This window comes from Moschus berezovskii, chromosome 12 (genome assembly GCF_049115385.1).
Source record: "Moschus berezovskii isolate FMDL1 chromosome 12, NW_MosBer_1.0, whole genome shotgun sequence".
In the NCBI taxonomy this organism is placed as follows: Eukaryota; Metazoa; Chordata; class Mammalia; order Artiodactyla; family Moschidae; genus Moschus; species Moschus berezovskii.
Genome location: NC_142471.1, coordinates 97,637,796 through 97,662,858, shown reverse-complemented (window position 1 = coordinate 97,662,858; position 25,063 = coordinate 97,637,796). Strand labels below are relative to the sequence as shown.

General features: G+C 50.6%; 1 long non-coding RNA gene across 2 annotated transcripts; it reads right to left on the bottom strand.

The window, feature by feature from the left end:
- Positions 1 to 7,663: 7,663 nt before the first annotated feature.
- LOC129555228 (uncharacterized) lies at positions 7,664 to 14,841 on the bottom strand. 2 transcript variants are annotated; one of them, XR_016038818.1, is made up of 5 exons: positions 14,654 to 14,841; positions 11,878 to 11,982; positions 11,479 to 11,558; positions 11,268 to 11,370; positions 7,664 to 11,140 (listed from the first exon to the last, which is right to left on the bottom strand). It is a non-coding gene; the product is annotated as an uncharacterized LOC129555228 (long non-coding RNA). The 2 variants fall into 2 exon arrangements; XR_016038819.1 differs by lacking the exon at positions 14,654 to 14,841 and adding an exon at positions 14,177 to 14,641.
- Positions 14,842 to 25,063: the final 10,222 nt, after the last annotated feature.

Genomic DNA, 25,063 nt, shown 5'->3' with positions numbered 1-25,063 from the left:
CACCCGACGTGCCCTGCTAGGCCTCACATGAGTGTTTCCACCCGACACGCCCTGCTAGGCCTCACGTGAGTGTTTCCACCCGACATGCCCCTCTAGGCCTCACGTAAGTGTTTCCACCCGACGTGCCCTGCTAGGCCTCACGTGAGTGTTTCCACCCGACATGCCCTGCTAGGCCTCACGTGAGTGTTTTCTCATAATCACAAGCAGTTTACCAGCCGACGTGCCCGTCTAGGCCTCACGTGAGTGTTTCCACCCGACACGCCCTTCTAGGCCTCACGTGAGTGTTTCCACCCGACATGCCCTTCTAGGCCTCACGTGAGTGTTTCCACCCGACATGCCCTGCTAGGCCTCACGTGAGTGTTTTCACACAATCACAAGCAGTTTACCACCTGACGTGCCCTTCTAGGCCTCACGTGAGTGTTTCCACCCGACATGCCCTTCTAGGCCTCACGTGAGTGTTTCCACCCGACATGCCCTTCTAGGCCTCACGTGAGTGTTTCCACCCGACATGCCCTTCTAGGCCTCACGTGAGTGTTTTCACACAATCACAAGCAGTTTACCACCCGACGTGCCCTTCTAGGCCTCACGTGAGTGTTTCCACCCGACATGCCCTTCTAGGCCTCACGTGAGTGTTTTCACATAATCACAAGCAGTTTACCACCCGACGTGCCCTTCTAGGCCTCACGTGAGTGTTTCCACCCGACATGCCCTTCTAGGCCTCACGTGAGTGTTTCCACCCGACATGCCCTTCTAGGCCTCACGTGAGTGTTTTCACATAATCACAAGCAGTTTACCACCCGACATGCCCTTCTAGGCCTCACGTGAGTGTTTTCACATAATCACAAGCAGTTTACCACCCGACATGCCCTTCTAGGCCTCACGTGAGTGTTTTCACACAATCACAAGCAGTTTACCACCCGACATGCCCTACTAGGCCTCACGTGAGTGTTTTCACATAATCACAAGCAGTTTACCACCCGACATGCCCTTCTAGGCCTCACGTGAGTGTTTTCACACAATCACAAGCAGTTTACCACCCGACATGCTCTTCTAGGCCTCACGTGAGTGTTTTCACACAATCACAAGCAGTTTACCAGCCGACACGCCCTGCTAGGCCTCACGCGAGTGTTTCCACCCGACGTGCCCTTCTAGGCCTCACGTGAGCGTTTCCACCCGACGTGCCCTGCTAGGCCTCACGTGACCGTTTCCACCTGACACGCCCTGCTAGGCCTCACGTGAGCGTTTCCACCCGACATGCCCTGCTAGGCCTCACGTGAGTGTTTCCACCCGACATGCCCTTCTAGGCCTCATGTGACTGTTTCCACATAATCACAAGCAGTTTACCACCCGACGTGCCCTGCTAGGCCTCACGTGAGTGTTTCCACCCGACACGCCCTGCTAGGCCTTACGTGAGTGTTTCCACCCGACATGCCCCTCTAGGCCTCACGTGAGTGTTTCCACCTGACGTGCCCTGCTAGGCCTCACGTGAGCGTTTCCACCCGACACGCCCTGCTAGGCCTCACGTGAGTGTTTCCACCCGACATGCCCTGCTAGGCCTCACGTGAGTGTTTCCACCCGACATGCCCTTCTAGGCCTCATGTGAGTGTTTCCACATAATCACAAGCAGTTTACCACCCGACGTGCCCTGCTAGGCCTCACGTGAGTGTTTCCACCCGACACGCCCTGCTAGGCCTCACGTGAGTGTTTCCACCCGACATGCCCCTCTAGGCCTCACGTGAGTGTTTCCACCCGACGTGCCCTGCTAGGCCTCACGTGAGTGTTTCCACCCGACATGCCCTTCTAGGCCTCACGTGAGTGTTTTCTCATAATCACAAGCAGTTTACCAGCCGACGTGCCCGTCTAGGCCTCACGTGAGTGTTTCCACCCGACACGCCCTTCTAGGCCTCACGTGAGTGTTTCCACCCGACATGCCCTTCTAGGCCTCACGTGAGTGTTTCCACCCGACATGCCCTGCTAGGCCTCACGTGAGTGTTTTCACACAATCACAAGCAGTTTGCCACCCGACGTGCCCTTCTAGGCCTCACGTGAGTGTTTCCACCCGACATGCCCTTCTAGGCCTCACGTGAGTGTTTCCACCCGACATGCCCTTCTAGGCCTCACGTGAGTGTTTCCACCCGACATGCCCTTCTAGGCCTCACGTGAGTGTTTTCACACAATCACAAGCAGTTTACCACCCGACGTGCCCTTCTAGGCCTCACGTGAGTGTTTCAACCCGACATGCCCTTCTAGGCCTCACGTGAGTGTTTTCACATAATCACAAGCAGTTTACCACCCGACATGCCCTTCTAGGCCTCACGTGAGTGTTTCCACCCGACATGCCCTTCTAGGCCTCACGTGAGTGTTTCCACCCGACATGCCCTTCTAGGCCTCACGTGAGTGTTTTCACATAATCACAAGCAGTTTACTACCCGACGTGCCCTTCTAGGCCTCACGTGAGTGTTTTCACACAATCACAAGCAGTTTACCACCCGACGTGCCCTTCTAGGCCTCACGTGAGTGTTTTCACACAATCACAAGCAGTTTACCACCCGACGTGCCCTTCTAGGCCTCTCGTGAGTGTTTTCACACAATCACAAGCAGTTTACCACCCGACGTGCCCTTCTAGGCCTCACGTGAGTGTTTTCACACAATCACAAGCAGTTTACCACCCGACGTGCCCTTCTAGGCCTCACGTGAGTGTTTTCACACAATCACAAGCAGTTTACCACCCGACGTGCCCTTCTAGGCCTCACGTGAGTGTTTTCACACAATCACAAGCAGTTTACCACCCGACGTGCCCTTCTAGGCCTCACGTGAGTGTTTTCACACAATCACAAGCAGTTTACCACCCGACGTGCCCTTCTAGGCCTCACGTGAGTGTTTTCACACAATCACAAGCAGTTTACCACCCGACGTGCCCTTCTAGGCCTCACGTGAGTGTTTTCACACAATCACAAGCAGTTTACCACCCGACGTGCCCTTCTAGGCCTCACGTGAGTGTTTTCACACAATCACAAGCAGTTTACCACCCGACGTGCCCTTCTAGGCCTCACGTGAGTGTTTTCACACAATCACAAGCAGTTTACCACCCGACGTGCCCTTCTAGGCCTCACGTGAGTGTTTTCACACAATCACAAGCAGTTTACCACCCGACGTGCCCTTCTAGGCCTCACGTGAGTGTTTTCACACAATCACAAGCAGTTTACCACCCGACGTGCCCTTCTAGGCCTCACGTGAGTGTTTTCACACAATCACAAGCAGTTTACCACCCGACGTGCCCTTCTAGGCCTCACGTGAGTGTTTTCACACAATCACAAGCAGTTTACCACCCGACGTGCCCTTCTAGGCCTCACGTGAGTGTTTTCACATAATCACAAGCAGTTTACCACCCGACATGCCCTTCTAGGCCTCATGTGAGTGTTTTCTCAGCCAAGCATCCATCCTCATGTAATTAAGACCGTACAGTTATGCATCACGCTGTTTCACACAGCATGAATATTTACCATTTCAAAGTCCCAAAGCTATGAGTATTTTGATAACCAAGAATACACTACACCAACTCAATCTGGAAGAAAAAAATGTAATCTTGCCTTTCTTGGCAACAAAAATGGCAACAGGCCTCTAGATAAACATATTGGCAGAGCTATGATTAAAATACTACATTCCCTTAATGTTCAGTTAAAATGAGACATAAAGCAACAGAGTACACAAAGTATAATGATTCTAAGAGGATTCATCTTGTGATCTAAACTATTAAGGTATTAGCAAGGAGGTATGTTTCTGCTGAATTATTTAACAATGCACTCCTATAGTACAGCCAGGAGATGCACACACATCAACGGTTATCATCAAAATATAAACATGAACACGTCCACATACAGCCCTCCCTCTACATTTCCTTCCGCCCCTCAGCTGCCAACCTAAATGAACAAGTCCTGCTGCACATTTCTCAGAGAAGGTATAATAATTCCAGGTCCAAGATGCTACCTTTTTAAAAAAATCAACTATAACAAAGATATTTACAAACTAATTCACTAGTTCTACTTTCTATCATACATTGTCACCTCAGGACATCTAAAAAGCCTAGATGCTGCAATGAACCTTGTCCACAATAAACATGGGTACTTCACAAAAATGCACATACAGACCTATGGTTATAACCAGAACTGTCTTCCAGATAATGGGAGATATTAGCCAAGAGCCCGTCCCCTCACCCTTCCTCTTACTCCTCCAGCATTTCAGCGACTAAGTACCAGACTACATCTAGTTCCAAGAGGTGGATTAACATAGGTACTCCCAGAAGACACAGCCCTTCCTAAAAGCCAACAAAAGGGCATTCATTAAGGGGTTATTTTACTACCTCTACTTTTAATATATTTTGGGCATTAGGACTTGCTTGTTCTTTAATACACAGCAACATTAACTAAAATGCACAAACAGAACAATGGGTAGACAATCTGAACTTGCCTACAGACTGATGGGTACAGAGCCCTTCTCTCTGCACTTCCTTCCCTGTCCCCCCCCCGCACCCCCACCACCCAGTAAACGTCAGCTTACTCTCCAAGACAACCCCATTCCCCAAATAAAACCATTCCTATTAACAGAAAAAAAAAATACTTAAAAGGTGTTTAACTCTCTACTTTCAAAATAGGTGTACTTTTACACGTCTAAAAAGGCTAGATGTTTCAAATCAGGATTTAAGTCTGTCCACTATACATATGCACAGTAGCACTCAGTACACTGCATACAATGGCTACAGTCTGAAAGTATCATCTGAACAGGACACTAGCCAAGGACCTTCCCCTTCTCTGTCAACCCAGTGGACAAGTCTAATAAGCATCTATGATGCTTAGAGGGGATTTTAACAATTTCACTTCTGCCAGTTGTTTTCAGAAATCTTGCCTATCAATTTTAACATCAAGCGTACACAATGTATTTATTGGTTATTTTTGTGATACGCTGGCAACCTCTTTAACATCTAGGAAGACTAGATGTTGTAAATTTGGACATTTGTCCCTTATGTACACTATATACACAACTAAGTAAACCAAAACGCAGACACATACAGGACAATGGTTAACCTTGCCTAACATAAACATGACTAGCATAACCCCCCTTGTGCTTTCTCCCTGAACCAGCACAAATAAATAATACGTGCTGCTGAGAGGTGGTTTGATCATTCTGGTCATTCCACTTCTAAATGAGTATTTCGTATGAATCTTAACAAAAGGATATACCTAAAAAATGTTATTTCACAACCTCTACTTTTAACATACTTTGTGCACTTCTAAACATCTAGAAAGACTAGATGTTTCAAATAAGGACTTAAGTTTGTGCGCTACATACACAGTAGTGTTGAATAAACCACACACATGTAACAGTGGTTATACCCGAAGGTACCTTCTACGAAGGAACATTCTGGTCTAGAACCTTTCATTTCTTCCAACTCCTCCTTTTTGCCATCCATCCAACAGCTGGTGGCAAGTACAGGCACATGTGTCACTTAGATGTGATTTATTACAATTTCACTTTCAAAGGTCCTTTTCAGAAGACAGCCTTCCCAATGAATTTTAACACAGAGTGTACAAAATGTGTTAGTTTACTAACTCTACTTTTGTCGTACATCGGCAACCTCTTTAATACCTAGAGACTAGATATTATAAAATCGGGGCCCATTTGTCCAGTATATACATAATATATACAGTAAAGTTAAATGAAATGCACTTAACATATAAAGCAACAGTAAGCTGAAATGTTCTAGTACACACTAGCAAAACATCTTTTGCAAACGTCCCTCCCACCTCCCTCAACCCAGTGAAAAAGCACAGAGTATACTGTTCGGAGAGGAGGTTTAACAATTCCATTTCCAATTACAGGATTTCCCATCAGATTAAAAAAGCTATTTACAAGAAGCATTATTACACTACTTCTACTGTAAAATGCATCAAGCACTTCTAAATATCTAGAAAGACTAGATATTTCATATAAGAACTTACTTGTCCACTATGTACACTGTACTGTTAAGAAAAATTGCACACAGGTAACAATGGTTATAATTTGAGGTATCTCCTAAATATGACCATTTTGGCCTGAACCATTCCCACTCTCACTTCCTTTTCTCCACCACCAATCCAGTGGACAAGTACAGGCATGTGTAACGCTTAGAGGCGTCTGAATACATTCATTAAAAAAAAAAAATCATTTACAGAAAACAAGCATTCCTATGAATTTCAACACAAAGTGTACAAAATGTGCTAATTTTACTACTTTGTCATACACTGGCAACCTCTAACATCTAGAGACTAGACATCACAAAATTAGGACTCATTTGTCCATTATATACACTATATACACAGCAAAACAAAATGCACATAACATACAAAAAATGGTTTCATCTGAAAATGTCCAGGTGCAAACAACTAGCATATTACCTTTTGTAATTCTTCCCTCCCACCTCCTCCAAACCACTGAACGAGTGCAGACAACAGTATACTGCTCAAAGGTGGTTTAACATTTAACATTCTCAAAGACAATACTTCTTATGAATTTGAGCAAAGTTATTTACAAAGTGGTATTTCACTACCTCTACATTTAACATACGTTGGGCACTTCTAAACATCTAGGTGGGCTAGATGTTTCAAATAAAGACTTAATTTGTCCACTATATACAAAGCAGTCTTGAATAAACTGCCACATGTAACAGTTATAATCTTGAAATTGTCTTCAAAATATGAGTATTCTAGCCTAAGACCCTTCCCTTCTCTTCTCTCCTCTCTCCACAATACCCAGGGGGCTATAATGCTCAAATTTTCAGAAGACAATCTTTCCTAGAAACTTTTAACACAGAACGTACAAAATGTATTATTTACTAACTCTATTTTTGTCATACACTGGCAACCTCTTTAACATCTAGAAAGACTAGATGTTGTAAATGAGGACTCATTTGTCCATTATATACACTATATATACAGCAAAGTGAAACAAAATGCACTAACAGGAAAAACAATGGTTACTCTTGCCTCACTGTAAACACACTGGCACAGAGGACCGCACTTCCCTCCCCGCTCCCCCGACACTGAACCAGTGCACAAAACACAAAGTGTACTGCTCCAGGAAGTGGTCTGGCCAATCCCCTCACTCCCCAACAGCATTTCGTATGAATTTTAACAAAAAGGTATTTACAAAATGTCTTTTTACTAACCTCGACTTTTAACATATATCAGGCACTTCAGAACATCTAGAAAGACTAGGTATTTCAAAAAAGTACTTATTGTCAACTATATATACAGTAGTGAGGAATACAATTCACACACAGAACAATGGTTATTTAGAAATATCTTCTAAGTATGACCAGTCTGGCATAGAACTTTCTGTTCTTCCTCCTCAAGGTCTTCCATTCCACGTCCTCCAACCCACTGAACAAACGGGGACTTCGGTGGCTCAGGAAGTTGCTTCTAGAGGTAATCGAACAACTCCATTTCGAAAAGTCATTTCCAGAAGACATTTCTTTTCTATAGTTTTTTTTTTTTTTAAACAAATGGGCATTTACAAGACGTGATTTTTCTAACTATTTTATCATACGTCGGCAACCTCTTTACATCTAGGAGGCCTAGATGTAGCGAAAGTTTTCTTTTGAAAGGTTGGGGGTAAAGTTGAGAGCAGCTTTTTCATATTATATACACTGGCCTTCAATCAGCGGCCAGTAAATCTTCCCAGAGGGCGGCGGGCACTTTCTGTAGGCCACAAGGGGTATGTTATTCTACCATTTCTATCTTCCGACATCAAGGTCTCGGGAGAACGACGATCACCGATCACCGCCCGAAGGCCCGCTAACGTCCCACCCGTCGTCGACCGCGGCTCCGCTCACCCTGCGGGCCCGTTAAGGCCTTTGTCCGTCGTTGTCCGGACGAGGTGAGGTCTCGTCCACCTGGGACAGAGCAGTCACCTCAGGTCGCGGGTCTGCGTGGCCGCAATGCCCAAGGGTGGACGAGCTGGCATCCACAGTCCTTGCTGGGCCCCGAGGCTCTAACGGCCCTCCGCGGAGTTCGGGCGGCCGCCGTTCTTCTAGTCCTGCCACGCCCGACGCCCAGAGGCGCCACGTTCTAGGTGGCCAGGCGGAGGCTTCGCCTAAGCCCAAGCCCTGCAGCTCTGGGTGAAGAGACCCGGCGGTCGGCAGGATCCTGGCTCGGAGGGGCCGCCGCCATTGGGTCGCGGCGGTGGGGGTGGGGGGTGAGGTTCGCGGCTGCTTCCAGTCTTGGGCCCTGCCAACTGGCGGCCTCGGCGACTGCTCTGCAAAACACACCCGAGAATGTCCCGGCGCCCCCCAGTTCACCTACCGACCAGTGGCCGGAGGGCCTGGAGGGCCCCAGGGTACAAGGCCACGATCCACTTCTAGCTGCGCTCTCTGCCGGAACTCGAGAATTAGTATTTTGAAGGAAGAATGAAAACAGCAAAATTATAGGGTGCGCCAAAGCAGTACTTACAGGAAAATTCATAGAGCTGACGGCTGTATCAGAAAAGAAGAAAGGTTTAAAAATCCATGACAGTTTCCACACTAAGAAACTCGAAAAAGTAGAGCAAACTAAACATAAACTAAGGAAACAAAAAGATCAATGAAATAGAAAGCCTTTGCAACCCCATGGACTGTAGCCCACCACGCTCCTCCATCCATGGGATTTTCCAGGCAAGAATACTGGAGTGGGTTGCCATTGCTTTCTCCAGAGGATCTTCCCGACCCAGGAATCGAACTCAGGTCTCCCACATTGTAAGCAAGACGCTTTACTGTCTGAGCCACCAGGGAAGTCCTGAAATAGAAAGCAGGAGACGATAAAGATAATGAATCTGAGAGCTGGTTGCTAGAGATAGAGGGCACTGATAAGCCTTTGCTGCCCAAAGGGCTGGTGCCAGGGGACTCTTGTGGCCTTCTTAGGTCACCCCAGGTCCTTCCCTGTCCAGATGGCCCTGGAGCACTGGCCAGAGGCCCTGGGTCTAATCACTGTCCCCCCAGGGCCTTGGAGCCAAGGGGCATCAAGCCTGGAGTGGCAGCTTGGCTCCTATTTCCAGAACCATCCTACACTCCTCCCCATCTTCTCCTGAATGCTGCTATTTTCCAGCCATGCGCTGCCTTTTTTCAGGCATCTCCAAAGTTGTTCACTCTCAAAAATTATATATATATATATATATATATATATATATATATATTTACAATTCAGTAATTCCAAAATAGCATCCTCTCTGTGGAGCTTAGTGGACTCTCCCACCCATCCTACACTCGGGCCCACACCTGAGCTGCACCGCAAGCCCATCCCTAGGTCCCCCCTGTTTGTGCAGGCAGGACTTCCCTGGCCTGCTGCTATCCTGTGTCCACTGAGACCTCCAGCTCACCCGGTCTCTGCAGTTAAGATGCCCACAGCCAGCTCCCCCAGGAGACAGAGCCCCATCTCCACTGGGCACAGACAGTCTGACTCCCAGCTCTGCCAGCAGAGGGCACTTGAGCACTTCCCACCTGGGGGCTTGGCAACGGGGCCAGACAGGCAGAGCAAGGGAGGCGGCTCGGGATGCCCGCGGCCTGGACTCTGCAAGAGCTGATGCCTCAGCAAGGCCCCAGGTGCCACGGAGCCTGGCTCCCGGGTGCCTCTGACCCATGGAGACAGTGCCAGGCCCCCACCCCAGAGGCAGTATGCAGAGGAAGGAGCATGGACTTGACAGTGACTCGGGGCTGGGCCCATCCCGCCGGACTCCTGCCAAATCGCCTCCCTCAGAGCCTGTTTCCTCTCCCACGATAGCAGGGATGATGATAAGTGCCGCGCAGGGGATGCCAGTGCCCTACTGTCCAGAGGCACTATCTCCCGACTGCAGACAGCACAGATACTCCCCTGCACAGACCTGGGGCCAGAAGTCCAAGTGGGTCTCCCTGGGCTAAATCAGGTGTGAGCAGCCTGGCCGGGTCCTGCTGGAGGCTCTGGGTCCTCTAGAGGCCATGGCCAAAGCCAGCTGTGACGGGCTCAGTCTGTCCCACGCTGTCCCCCCTGGCCTCTCGAGGACCCTCACGATTATACTGGGTCTACCTGGATGCTCCAAGAGGCTCTAGCCATCCCAAAGCAGCTGATGAACAGTCTCAATCCCAGCTTTGCCACATACCGTGACATACTGCTGGGTCCTGGGGATTAGGCAGCAGACACTGGGGAGGGGAGAGGTCGTTCTGTACCGGACAAAATTACCTGCACTTGTTGCTCTGGACAGAGGGTCACTCGATAAAAATGGGCTCCTCCTCTGGTTTCTCTTGCCAGGAGGTGTGCCCAAGTTTCAAAGCCCTGCATGTAAGAGTAAGCATGAAGGTGAATTGGCAGAGAAGTTAGACGGAAACAGGAGAAAAGGGAAGACGTGGGGAGACACCTTGAAGTGACGGGGTCTCAGGATGAGTCCCGGGGCTTTCTCTCCTCAGCCCCCACCCTCGCCTGAGCCTTCCCCATCTCATGGGCCTCATCCCACCTGGAGCAGGTCCTCTCCTGAGTGATGCCCAAGCATCCACCTGGGGAGACGGACCTCCTGGCCGGCGGCCTCTCCCTCATCACACTCACCGGCTGCTGGAGCTCGTGTCATCTAGCCCTCTTCTGGCCAGAGTCATGGAAAGTACCACTTGTGTTTGGAGCAATTTTCCAGTAAGTTGAGAAGGAAAAAGTCAAAGGCTCCAACACAGATGCCTTTGAGAAGGAGAGTGGCCCCGGCCTTTCGGGATGAAAGCCTCAAGAGAGGCCACTGCCGGAGCTGGGCCTGCTCTCCTGTGCACACAACAGGCTTGCCTGGCCTGCTCCTGGGCCACTGGGAAGCCAGGCGCCCGCAAGCAGCTTCATCTCTTCTGGTGACTAGAGAGTGCCCAGGCTCCTACAGCTGGGTCTAGGCTTCTGTGCCCAAAGCCCTCACGTTGACAGAAATGGGATCCCGTCCTTCTCACACCCACCACCCCTGCCCACCTCCCATCCCAGGGCCCAGTGGGGCTGGAGAGGCCACCATGCCGGAGCCTGTTCATGCTCGGTGCTGCGGTCTGGGCTTTGACGTCCATGCCCAGGGGCTCTCCTCCATCCTCCACCCCTTCTGGAGCCGGGCCGGGCAGGAGCGTTGTCAGCACTGGCTCGCCTTGCTGGGAGGGAGACACACCAGTCCAGATGCCTCCAGGAAGACCTCCTGAAGGTTGGCACCAGTACTTGGCCCACAGCTCCTTCCCACCCCAAACCAGCCAGGCACAGCCCAGGCCCCGCGTCATCTACCTGGATGCCACCTCTGGGCCATCCTGAGTGGACATGGGGCAGGTCCAGGCAGCTGGCTGTTATCCTCATTAAAATTTTTCCAAAGGCTCCAGTGAGTGGCCTGCTAAAGATAAACTATCAGGAGAGAGGCCTTCAAAGAAAGTGCTTTAATGATGCAATTATCTTTAATCAACTCAGAACATCTTTATTACATTAGAAAAGGGCAATTTACCTTGGAATGCAGAAAGAGCTGGTCTAGCCTCAGACACAGGCCTGGCCGGAGGGCTCTGAGGGCCACTTTCAGTCTTGCTTCTAAATTTGCATGGTGAGAAACTTCCTGAGTGAATTTCTCTAGCTTAACTGGACAAAGCATCATCCAAAGCTAGTTTTCATTAAACAACTTTGCTTTTTCAAAAATAAACATGTGTCGATTTAGTTTTCTGCTTCTGCGTTCAGGGATATTACTCTGACATGAAATCGTTACTGGCAAATAGATCTCGTGATTTATTCTAAAATGCATGCGGGGTTTCTTCCCTTAGCAGAGAGACTGCAGAGCGGTGCCTCGTCTGCAGCACTCAGGAAGGTTTCCAAAGCAAAGATCCATCCAGTTTCAGAGAAAGAGTCCCAATACCTGCTAGTCTCTGTCAGACCTTCGCTCCTTCTTCGAACCCGGTCCGGGATCCCTCTCCAGCTGGTCGCGGTGTCTCGGAAGCAGCTCGCCTGGTCCGGCAGGGGTCTGTTGGAACCGGAGTAGCAGGGCTTTTCCCAGGTCCCAGGGCCCGGGTTTCCAGAGGATTTGGCCAAGCAAGTGCGGAGCGGGAGAGGCTGACACCCAGTGACCAACCCCGCGACTGGTGGCCCGAGGCGCCCTGCTTGTGTCCCAGGCCCCGCATCGGAGGCGTGTGAGACGTGGGCGCCTCAGTCTCCCCCGCGGCCCCAGGCCCTACCCTGGGACCTTCACCGCACCCCGCGGGCCACTCCCGGGGCCAAGCTGTGGGATGCCAGGGAGAGCGCCCGCCAGCTACGGGCGCCTGGAAAGCCACCCAGGTTCAGGGCGCCGTGGCCTGTCTTCCAGGCGACGGAAGCAGAGTCTCCAGTCCGGGCGCAAGGTCGGTCAAAAGTGGCCCCCAGGGTTTGGAGACAGTGCCTGGACCATGGCAGTCACGCGCTGATGGCTCCGGGTCCGGGCTGTGGCACAGTAGGACGAGCCGCCGGCGGGCGAGGACACTGCGGGAGGCGCCCGGACCGAGGCTTAACTCCGTCACGCCCATTACCGGCTCCTCCGCGTGAGGAGGCTGGGGCCAGCTCCTCATGTTCCCTGGTGCCCCAGCCGCATCCCAGCCCGGCCACAGTGGACTCTAGGAAACCGACGGGGTGCACCAGGCTGGCCGGGCCCTGTCCCTCCTTGCCCGTCCCCTCCTCCCAGATGAGCGAAATCAATGGGCGTCTGGACCCAGGCAGCAGCCACTGAGGCGATTGGACAGATGGGTATGAAAGGGGCGCCGCTTTTTATAAAAAGGGCACCGAGGGAGGAGGCGCCACTGAATCCCCGGCAGTCTCACGGTTTGCTGCCCCCACGTTGCGCCCCTGCAACCCCAGGAGAGGCCGCGGAGCGCCGCGGAACCCCGAGCCTGGTTCCCGCTGGCCGCTTCTTTGAGCGCCCCACGTAAGTGCCCTGTCTCGTGGTCCCGGGCTGAGAGAGGAGCCCGCTCGGCCGGGGCTTGGAGGACCAGGGCGGGAAAGGAGCTGTCGTTCCTAACTTTGGAAATAGCCATCCACTACAGGGAGGCCTGGCGTGCTGTGATTCATGGGGTCGCAAAGAATCGGACGCGACTGAGCGACTGAACAGAACTGAACGCGCCGTAGCTCAGTCGGTAAAGAGTCTGCCTGCAATGCAGGAGACCCAGATTCGATTCCTGGGTCAGGAAGATCCCCTAGAGAAGGAAATGGCAACCCACTCCAGTATTCTTGCCTGGAAAATCCCATAGACAGAGGAGCCTGGTGGGCTACAGTCCATGGTGTCGCACGAGTAGGACACGACTTAGCGACTAAACCACCAAACCACCAACACGCCGGCCTGAGTGCAAAGAAAGAAACCAGCCCACCAGAGCCCGCCCAAGCCCTCCGGCGTGCGAGCCCTGTCCTCCCGGTCCCCTCCAAACAGGCCTACCCTGCTCTACCCGGGGGCGGGGCTCGCAACCGCAGACCCAGGGCCTCCAGTCTCGGAGTCTCTCTGGCCGCGCACCCTACAGTCCCCGCCAAGGTTGACCTCTACTTCCCCTCCTCGCTCACCGCTCAGGTCTTGCTGAGGCTTGGTGCGCAAGTTTCTTGCTTTTCCAAGCGCGCAGAGTTCCCCTCCTCCCCGGGGAGCAGAGCCACAGTCCACTTTGCCCCTCTCCGCGCGCTGCCCCCCTCCCCCTCCCGTACCTTGCTTCTATTACCCCGCAGGTTTTGGGGGTCTCTCGTCTCACCTGGGGCCCGCGGTCATGGACCCGGGCCTCACATCCAGAATCGGCCGTGGCGGCGATCCCGGAGTGCGTCCGAGAGCCCGCTTTGTGATGTCTTTCCCTCCAGGCGCCCCCAGCCCTCCACCCTGCGCCCTCCGGAAACAGAAGAGCAACCGCAAGCCGCGGACGCCCTTCATCACCGCGCAGCTGCTGGCGCTGGAGCGCAGATTCGGTCAGTCCTACTGACGACGAATCTGCAGCAGTACCTGTCCGTCGCCGAGCGCGCCGCGTTCTCCAGCAGCCTGAGTCTCTCCGAGACGCAGGTCAAGATCTGGTTTCAGAACCTCCGGGCCAAGGCCAAGCGACTGCAGGATGCCGAGCTGGAGAAGCTGAAGCTGACGACCAGGCCGCTGCTGTCCCCGTCCTCCCTGCCCTTCCCGCTGGCGCCCCGCCGCGCCCGTGGCCGCCTACGGCCTGTATTACCTGCCCTAGAGCGGCGAGACCCTGCGGCTGCGGGTCCTCCGGGCAGGAAGGGCGGGGCGGGGCCGGTGGGCCTCCGCCCCCGGGAAGGAGGCGGGATCCCGCTGGTGCGCAGCGGGCGTCTGGGGTCCGCTTCTTGACTCGTTTTTACGGTTTTTGTGTTTTGTTGCTGTTAATAGTGTTGTAATAGATGCACAGACCTATCTCTGCGTATCTTACGGATATCTGAAAGCTTTTTAAAAAGTCATCTTTGTACACATTTTCCTGAAAAGCAGTGAACATAGCTTTATAGTATCGAAATGGACCGAAATAGGGCTTCTTGTGTACAAAGCAGCCAATAAAGCACGTTGAGGCCCCGCCTCCAGCAGCCGCGGGGGCTGGGAACCAGGTAGGTTGTTTCTGGCTGCGGCGGCCGGAAGCCGATTCCGAGCAGACAAGACAATGCTAGTTTGGCGCCGGGGTTGCTAAAGAGACGCTTACCTGCTGCTTTCACTAACGGACTTTCTCAGCGTCGTGGCCGCTTGGAAACGTCCACGCTTATTTTAGGGCATTTTCCCCACGCTCATTTATTTTCTCTACTCCACCAGAGGCGAGGTGCTGTCTACGGGAACGTGTGTGATGCGCCGGGCGCCCACGCTTCGGCCGCCGGCCTGGGAGCCTCGGCCTTGGCGGGGCGCGGGGCGGGGGCGGGGCTCGGGCCGCGGGGCGGGGGCGGGGGCTGGGTGGGGCTGGGCGGGGGCGGGGCGGGGCGGGGCCGTGGCTCGGGGGGCGGGGCGAGGACCACGGGGCGGGGTCCGCGGGGCCGGGGTCGCGGGGCGGGGGCGCAGGGCGCGGGCCTGGCGGGGCCTCTTGGCTTCCGCGAGGACGCAGGCGGAGGGGGACGGCGGTGGGTGGTGTGAGGCGCACCCGCAGCAGGACCGGCGGAGCCTGCGTTCAGGAACTTCCCAACGACCGCACGGGACGGCTAGTGACCGGAGACCTGGTCCTTAGCCTCTCACTGCCTCTGGAGAACATGCTGAGTTAGTTTACGAAGCAGGAGCCCAGGCGCCAGGTGAGAAGACGAGCTGACCCTCGGGTCTGGAGCGGGGACCCGGGCTGCAGACCGCCTGGGCTGCGGGCGCCCACAGGGGAAGGAATTCCCGGCCCTTCCCTCCCTGAGGACCGCAGAGCTGGGGTCCTGCCGCCTGGAGAAGAGGAAGGAGATGGAGTTCTATTGGGCCGGAAGCAAGGATGGTGCGGCATTAACTTCTGTGTTTAGCAGTCATTCTCCCTCGGTTTCCTGGAAAAATGCAAAGTCAGGACTTGAGAGAGAAGCTAACTGAGTTCTTGAAGCACTGCTGCTGGAGATGAAGGCCTGGTAATGGGAGGAGGAGGTCGGTTGCCGCGCATCTCTCCTCTGATGTGGACCAGTGAGTTCTGAACCTGTGCTGTTTAAACTCGGAACCCAACTCCAGTCAGGACTTTCAAGGGGTGGTCTGGAAATGTGGTGGAGAAGGCGGGCGGGGTCCCTGCACCAAGGAGCTTGGCTGAGGGGCCCGGGGAGCTGCTCAGGCCCCCACGGAAGCGCACCTGCTGTTTTCTAAGGCTGCTCAATACTTCATCCTTTTTGGAGGAGCCGGCTGCATTGGTTTGCTCCAGCTCCATATCCGGTTCTTACCAAGACCCCCCTGGGGGGGCCTCACCGCTCTGGTCCCCACAGAGGTGGTCAGAGTCTTTTGTCTGACTCAGGGCTTGACACCCAGACTACCGGAGGGTGACTGAGGCTCCGTGGGGCCCAGAGCCCACCAGCTAGGTGCCCTTGCTGGGCAAGGGTGAAGCAGACTTACCAAGACTGTTCCTTGGTTCTAGAATAGGGTCCTGCCCAGGACGGGAGAGGGCAGTTCGCCCGTGGACTTCTCCTTGGGCCCCTGAACGCTCTGGGCCAGGTCTTGGGGCCCAGGGGGCACTGTGGCCATCTTCTCGGCCACTGTGTCTCCAAGGCCTCGAGCGGTCAGGAGCCCACTGGAGCCAGTGTGGGAGGATTCACCCGTCATCACCCTGCGTGGAAGGCCCCGAGCTCCAGCGCCCTGCCCCCTCACTGCCTGCTGGCACCCTGTCATCGGGTTTGCAGATAGCAGCCCTCCCGTGGGGCACCCCCTGGACAGAGGGACAGGAGAGCAGTTCAAGGCAGACCACGCCTCTTTGGAGGTACAGGGGCCCTCTGATCCAGAGACAGAGGGTGAGCAGAATTCTGCAAAGGTGTGGGCTCTGGGCGACCCCTGGAGGTGCAGAGTGCGGAAGGTAGGGCCGTGGAGGACCCCAGCTCATGACCTGCTCTCCAAGCCCGAGTGTCAGGCTCCCACGGCAGTGGCACCTCTGCTGCCTTGGTGGGATCAGGCTGCGCCCCAGGGTCCCTCCTGGCACCCAGTCAGCTCCAGGGCCCCTGCTGGTCCCTGAACCAGCCTGACCTCCTCTGTGTCTGGGGTGACGCCCCCAGCCCACTCCAGGCATGGACCCCAGGTCGCAGGCACTGTGCCTATGGACCCCTGAGAGGGTGCCGCTGGCTCTGTCTTGCTTCAGGACTTCCAGGGGAGGGGCCGCACCGTCTGACTGTGAATCTTGAGTGATCACAGATAGCAGTTGCCAGAGGACAGAGAGCTCCTCAAGGGGCTCCTCCAACACTGGCGCTTCCTGCGCTGGGATGGGGCTGTGGGGCCTGCCAGAGCATGTGGGCAATATCACATTTGCTCTTGTGAGCATGAAGCCTGTCACTACAAGAGACAGTACCAAGGCGACACTTCACCCCGTAGGCTGGAAGGCCAAAATGACCACCTGGTAAAGAATGAGGCCATTTCTGCATCACCCGAGGCCACGTGCTTCTGGATGCAGCCAGCAGCGGGCAATGGCAGGCTCTCTGCTGGCCTCCCGGCCAGTGCTGCACACACCCTCAGAAGTGGTTCTGAGTGACCGCACCACACGTGTGTCCCTGGTGTGACAGTACACAATGCTCCCCAGATGACCCAGAGCTCTGGAACTTTCATTTGACTTTTAAAGAAAGGTTGTCTCATTAACAAAATACACACAGTTTTGCTATTTCCGATAGTCTATATGTTGTGCTGTATTTCCATCAATTAGACAATTAGGAAAAATAACCATACAACAAATTAACCAGCATGACCCATGATGATAAGATGCGAAATTTCAGAGGCAGTAAAATGTAGACAGGAGATGTCTCAGCATGTGTGAAGCATGTGTTTTTAAAAACCACACCAAACAGTTGCATTATTCCTTTAAACATTCAAGGAATGATGTCACTGTTTTTCCAGGTTGACTTTGAAAATTTGTAGAATGAGAAACCGTGTATTCACGCCTACCCTCAGTGAGCCCCTGTGCCCACACGTGGGGTGGTGAATGCTGCACCCAGAGGCCCGGGGGCAGCGCCCAGGACCTGAAGCAGGCAGATTTAATTTCCATTAAACGGAGCTGAAACAAAACACAGCCATACACATCGCTCACTTTTCTCCTGCCTTACGGGCTGGCTAGAGCCTGCAGTGTGAGTGTGGACGGAAGTTTCCAGAAGGGGCATCTTTGTCTCACTCTTGCTTTCTAAAGCAAATACTTTTAACATTTCATCATAACCATGATGTGTGCAGGGGTTTTTCAAGTGCCCTACATTTCCAACTAGTTAATAGGATGTTTTAGTATCAGTAAAGGCTGCACTTTGTTAAATGCTTTTTCGGCACGTATTTGGGTGATCAGTTGCTTCTCCCTTGAATTTGTTAACGTGGTGAATTACAGCGGAAAGTCTAGCTTCTCCCTGTCACATCCAACACTTGTTCCTATCTGACACTGTGATTGCAGTCAGCGAATGTGAAGCCTCAGGCTGTAATCTGGGTTTACTAGTGACACCATCTTCTTATGTGCTCATTTGCCATTCATATCTTTTCTTTAGAGAAACATCTGCTCAAGTCCTTTGCCTAGTTTTCAGTTGGGGTTTTTTTTTGTGTTGAGCATTTTAAGCATTCTTTGTATTCTCGGGATATTAAACCCTCATCAGATACAGAATTTGCAAATGTTTTCTTCCATTATGTGGGTTGTCTTTCCACTTTCTTGACAGTGTCTTTTGAAGTACAAAATATTTTAATTTGATTAAACCCATTGTAGCTATTTTTAATTTTGTTACTTGCACTTAAAAAAAAAATTGATTTGGCTGGGCCAGGTTTTAGTTGCAGGGCCTCTAATTGCAGCCTGTGGGATCTCTAGTCGTGGCATGCAAACTCTGAGTTGCAGGACCAGCCCGGAGCACCCTGTACTGGGAGCAAGAAGTTTTTAGCCACTGGATCGCCAGGGAGGTCCTGGCTCCTGCTCGTGGTGACATACTTAAGAATCTTTCGTTGAAAAGACTACTCTGTCCCTGTTGTCTTTGCATGCCCTCAAACATCGCTTGACCGTAGGTGTGTGGGTTTATTTCTGGACCTGCAGTTCTAGTCCATTGATCTGTATATTTATCCTCTGCCAGTACCAGTGTCTGGATTACTGTTGCTTTGTAGTAAGTTTTGAAACCTTCCTATTTGCTCTTCTTTCAAGAACAAGAATGACCTATTCTGGGCTCCTTGCAATTGCATATGAATTGTAGAACCAGATTGTCAATCTCTGCAAAGAAATCCGCTAGGTTTCTGATAGAGTGCATTGAATCTATAAATCAGGGAATATTTTAGGGAATATTTCCATTTTAACAATGTTAAGTTAATCATGCATGAGATGTTTTTCTAATTATTTAACTCTTCTTTATCTGAACAGTGTTCTATAGCTTTCATGGTATTTGATCCTCAGTCACTAAGTTGTGTCCAAATCTTTGCAACCAGATGAACTGCAACACACAGGCTTCCCTGTCCTTTACTATCTCCTAGAGATTCCTCAAACTCATGTCCATTAAGTTGGTGATGCCATCCAACCATCTCATCCTCTGTGTTCCCTTTTCCTCTTACCCTTAATCTTTCCTAGCATCAGGGTCTTTTCCAATGAGTTGGCTCTTCCCATCAGATGGCCAAAGTGTTGGAGTTTCAGCTTCAGTATCAGTCCTTCCAATAAATATTCAGGGTTGATTTCCTTTTGGATTCACTAGTTTGAACTTTCTATCCAAGGGACTCTCAAGAGTCTTCTCGAACACCATAATTTGAGTATATCAATTCTTTGGCACTCAGCCTTCTTTATGGTCAAAATCTCACATGCCTAAATGACTCTTGGGGAAACTATACCTTTGACTATACAGATCTTTGTCAGCAAAGTGATGTCTCTACTTTTTAATATGCTGTCAAGATCTGTCATAGCTTTTCCTCCAAAGATAAGGCATCTTTTACTTTCATGACTGCAGTGCCTGTCAGCAGTGATTTTGGAGCCCAGGAAAATAAAATCTGTCACTGTTTCCACTGTTTCCCCATCTATTTGCCATAAAGTGATGGGACTGGATGCCATGATTTTAGTTTTTTGAATGTTGAATTTTAAGCCAGCCTTTTCACTCTCCTATTTCACCTTCATCAAGATGCTCTTTAGTTCCTCTTTACTTTCTGTCATTAGAGTGGTATCAGTTCAGTTCAGTCACTCAGTCGTGTCCGACTGTTTGTGACCCCATGAGTCGCAGCACGCCAGGCCTCCCTGTCCATCACCAACTCCTGGAGTTCACCCAAACTCTTGTGCATCGAGTCGGTGATGCCATCCAGCCATCTCATCCTCTGTTGTCCCCTTCTCCTGCCCCCACTCCCTCCCAGCATCAGGGTCTTTTCCAATGAGTCAGCTCTTCATATGAGGTGGCCAAAGTATTGGAGTTTCAGCCTCAGCATCAGTCCTTCCAATGAACACCCAGGACTGGTCTCCTTTAGGATGGACTGGTTGGATCTCCTTGCAGTCCAAGGGACTTGCAAGAGTCTTTTCCAGCAACCCAGTTCAAAAGCATCAATTCTCTGGCACTCAGCTTTCTTCAGAGTACAACTCTCACATCCATACATGACCACTGGAAAAATCATAGCCTTGAATAGATGGACCTTTGTTGTAATATCTCTGCTTTTTAATATGCTATCTAGGTTGGTCATAACTTTCCTTCCAAGGAGTAAGCGTCTTTTAATTTCATGGCTGCAATCACCATCTGCAGTGATTTTGGAGCCGAAAAAATGAAGTCTGACACTGTTTCCACTGTTTCCCCATCTATTTGCCATGAAGTGATGGGACCAGATGCCATGATCTTAGTTTTCTGAATGTTGAGCTTTAAGCCAACTTTTTCACTCTCCTCTTTCACTTTCATCAAGAGGCTTTTTAGTTCCTCTTCACTTTCTGTCATGAGTGTGGTGTCATCTGCATATCTGAGGTTATTCACCTGGGCCTTATTATTTGTTTTTCTGGTGACTGGTTGGATTATTTCAGGGAAGACTGTCTGCTGTACACACACCCTGTCACCCCCCACCCCCGCCAGTGGTGAGTGCTGTGCTGAGGGAGACACAGCCCTGGGGCCACACTCCACTGTTAAACTCCACCAATTGCTGAAGCAGATGCTTTTCTGGAACTCTCTTGCTTTTTCTATGATCCAGTGGTTGTTGGCAATTTGATCTCTGGTTCCTCTGCCTTTTCTAAATGCGACTTGAACATCTGGAAGTTCTCGGTTCATGTACTGTTGAAGCCTGGCTTGGAGAATTTGAGCATTACTTTTACTAGTGTGTGAGATGAGTGCAATTGTGTGGTAGTTTGAGCATTCTTTGGCATTGCCTTTCTTTGGGATTGGAATGAAGACTGACCTTTTCCAGTCCTGTGACCACTGCTGAGTTTTCCAAATTTGTTGGCATATGGAGTGCAGCACTTTCACAGCATCGTCTTTTAGGGTTTGAAATAGCTCAGCTGGAATTCCATCACCTCCATTAGCTTTGTTCGTAGTGATGCTTTCTAAGGCCCACTTGACTTCACGTTCCAGGATGTCTGGCTCTAGGTGAGTGATAACCATCGCAGTTATCTGGATCATGAAGATCTTTTTTGTACAGTTTTCTGTGTATTCTTGCCACCCCTTCTTAATATCTCCTTCTTAATATCTTCTGCTTCTCTCAGGTCCATCCTGTTTCTGTCCTTTATTTTGCCCATGTTTGCATGAAATGTTCCCTTGGTATCTCTAATTTTCTTGAAGAGATCTCTAGTCTTTCCCATTCTGTTGTTGGGAGAACATCTACTTCTGCTTTATTGACTGTGACAAAGCTTTGACTGTGTGGATCACAACAAACTGTGGAAAATTCTTCAAGAGATGGGAATACCAGACCACCTGCCCTGCCTCTTGAGAAATCAGTATGCAGGTCAGGAAGCAACAGTTAGAACCAGATACGGAACAACAGACTGGTTCCAAACTGGGAGAAGAGTACTTCGAGGATGTATATTGTCACCTTGCTTATTTAACTTATATGCAGAGTACATTATGCGAAATGCCATGCTGGATGAAGCACAAATTGGAATCAAGATCACCGGGAGAAATATCAATAACCTCACATATGCAGATGACATCACCCTTATGGCAGAAAGTGAAGAGGAACTAAATAATGTCTTGATGAAGGTGAAAGAGGAGAGTGAAAAAGCTGGCTAACACTCAACATTCAAAAAACAAAAATCATGGCATCTGGTCCCATCACTTCATGCAAATAGATGGGTTAACAATGGAAACAGTGACAGACTTTATTTTGGGGGCTCCAAAATCACTGCAGACGGTGATGCAGCCATGAAATTAAAAGGTGCTTGCTCCTTGGAAGAAAAGCTATGAAAACCTAGACAGCAGATTAAAAGCAGAGACATCACTTTGCCAACAAAGATCTGTCCAGTCAAAGCTATGGTTTTTCCAGTCATCACATATGGATGTGAGAGTTGGACCATAAAGAAGGCTGAGCGCCAAAGAATTGATGCTTTTGAACTGTGGTGTTGGAGAAGACTTGAGTCCCTTGGACTGCAAGGAGATCAAACCAGTCAATGGTAAACAAAATCAGTCCTGAATATTCATTGGAAGGACTGATGCTGAAGCTGAAACCCTGATACTTTGGCTACCTGATGCGAAGAACTAAGTCATAGAAAAAGACCCTGATGCTGGGAAAGATAGAAGGCAGGACGAAAGGGGACGACAGAGGATGAGGTGGTTGGATGGCATCACCAATACTATAAACATGAGTTTGAGCAAACTCTGGGAGTTGGTGATGAACAGGGAAGTCTGGCGTGCTGCAGTCCATGGGGTCGCAGAGCTGGACACGACTGAACGACTGAACTGAATTGTCAGCTGATTGCTCTACTGATTTCAACAATCCCCTGGGCATAAATTCCTCTACAACTTATCCAATCCAATTGCGGCCTGTCTGACACAGTCTCTCTTTTTAAACTGGAGTATAATTGCTTTATAATGCTGTTAGTTTCTGCTGTACGACAACAGTGGACCAGCTCTGAGTATACACAGACCCCTCCCTCTTGAGCCTTCCCATCCCGCCCCCTTGGTCATTGCAGAGCACAGACTGAGCTCTCTGCTACACAGCAGCTTCCTGCTAGCTATTGACACATCACAGTACACACAAGTCAACGCTACTCCCTCGGTTCATCACGCCCTCTCCTCCCCCCATTCCCATAAGCCTGTTCTGTACGTCTGTGCCTATTTCTGCCCTGGAAATAGGTTCATCTGGACCATTTTTCTGGATTCCATATATATGCATTAATATGTGCTATCTGACACAATCTTTTCTGCATTGGTGTTTCATGTTCCCACCCTATGAGAGCTCCCCTGGTTTTCTTATTCCCTGGTTCCCTCCTGTGAACCAGCCTCCAGCTTAGCCTTATCTCGAGTCTCCACCTGAGTGTCCACCATCGCCTCATGAAACTTGAGAACTTGGGCTTGAACTCCAGTCTGTTGCAGAGTCAGTCCTCCAGGAAGAGATTAGGAGCGATCTGTTGCGCTGATTTGCTTATCCCCCTGCCCCCACAGTGTCTGAGCTGTGACTTTGGAGCCGGCAGGGAGGACAATGGCAGACGTTTCCGTGACACCCCTGCTCCAGGAGCTCGGCAGTAGGGCACTGGCCTGGGGTCCTCTCCACCATCTTTCCTGGAGAGAACCACTGCCCCACAGCGGGGGAAGTGACCAGCGGCCCAGCACCCTCAGTGGTGCCAAGGTGGAGCCTGCCCGCCAAGAGGGCGCTGGGCAAGAGAGCGCCCTGCACTCAGACGGCCTCACCCCCACTTAGGCAGGCACTGGGCCTACTCCTTGGGGAAGGAGCCGGGGGAGGAAGCCTTGAGTCCTCAGCTGCAGCCCCTGGAGCAGGGTCTCTGCAGTGGAAGCGTGTTTTGTCCTCAGAGACATTATGAACTCACGGATGTTAGGATGTTTGATGAATTTCTTCCAGCTGCAGTTCCTGTTCTCAGTCCACACCAGCTGTCCTGCCCTCGACTAGCAGCGCCTTTCTGGCGTGCCTCCTGAGCCCAAGCTTGGTATTCCTCAATAGCTTCCTTGATCTCAAAAGACTAATCTGGGCTTTCAGTAAAGTTGTAGGTTTAGTAAATATGGTATATACATTATAGCTTACAACAATACTTCTAATTCAAATTCAGGACTGTGGGTTTTTAACTTCAATGTTCCTAAATCTACTTTTTCCCAAGCCAAAAATATCAGTTCTCCAAACTACTCAGGTCATTTGGTAATTGGGACATTTGAGTTGTTCTCAGTATTTAGTTATTAAAAATTTCACTGAATAAACTGCCTTTTGGGTAAATCTTCTGAAGTATTGCAATGTGGGTTCAGAATGTAGTCCTAAACGTGGGATTGCTAGATCAAAGATATGTGCAGAAGTGACTTTGTTAGGTATTGGTAAATCGCCCTTCCCAAGGGGTCGCAGCATGCAGCACCCCACTGACCACATGCGCGATGCCTGACCCCCACTTCACACACACAATGGTGTGCCATCTAACCTTTGGGTTTTGTCAACTGGATGCAGAAGAATGGCTCTCTGTGTATTTTTATTTCTATTTCTCTTTCTATGAGTGAAATGAGGGGTCCATTTCTATCCCTCAGACGTTCTGCTTTGGCTAGGGTTGTGTAAAGGCAATGCAGAAAGGGCATGGGTGGAAAAGTGAATTGGGGTGAAAATTCATACCTAATAATTTTTAACAATCTATTTTTCTAATAATTTATTTTAAAGTGATCCTAGATCATAGTCTGCGGTCATATGGCAGAAACAAATATCCATTTTTTCAACTAGAACCTAGACATGTCAGAGAAACTCCAGTGGTAAATTCCAAGAAACACAAACTCACAGCCAAAAATCATAAAATTCACCAGGAAACAAGGCAGCATGAGTGAGGCGACAGAAAAAAGGAGAGGGATCAGACCCGCAGAGATTTCAGATACTGGTGTCATCAGTCAGAGAATGTACAGTAAGTTTAATATGTTAAAAAAGAGTGACCTGAAGATAAGATAAACAGAAGCTATAAAAGTCCAGCAAATTAGAAAAACAACACAGCACTTAAAGAATTGAAAATCATAACTTTGGAAATTAAACACTGTGAATGAGTTCAGCAGCACATCTGATACAGCTGCTAAGAAAATTAGTGAACTGAAAAACGGATGTTGAGCAATTATCCAGAATGCAACCAACCCAGATAAGGGACAGGAAACAGGGAAGGGCTGTTAGAAGGCACAGTGAGGGTGTCTGAATGTTCCTGGGGTTTTAGAAAGAGCAGGAATGGGGTAGGGGTGCCATCTGAAGAGAGAAAAGCCTGGGTTCAGAACACCCACCGTGGAGCAGGCAGGGTGATGCGCACCCTCACCGGAAGCGCTAGTGGAAACATAGCACAGAGGAGACAGGCCAGCTCTGGGCTGACGACCGCAGTGCTGCTGGGCAGCAGGGCTCTGACGGGGCT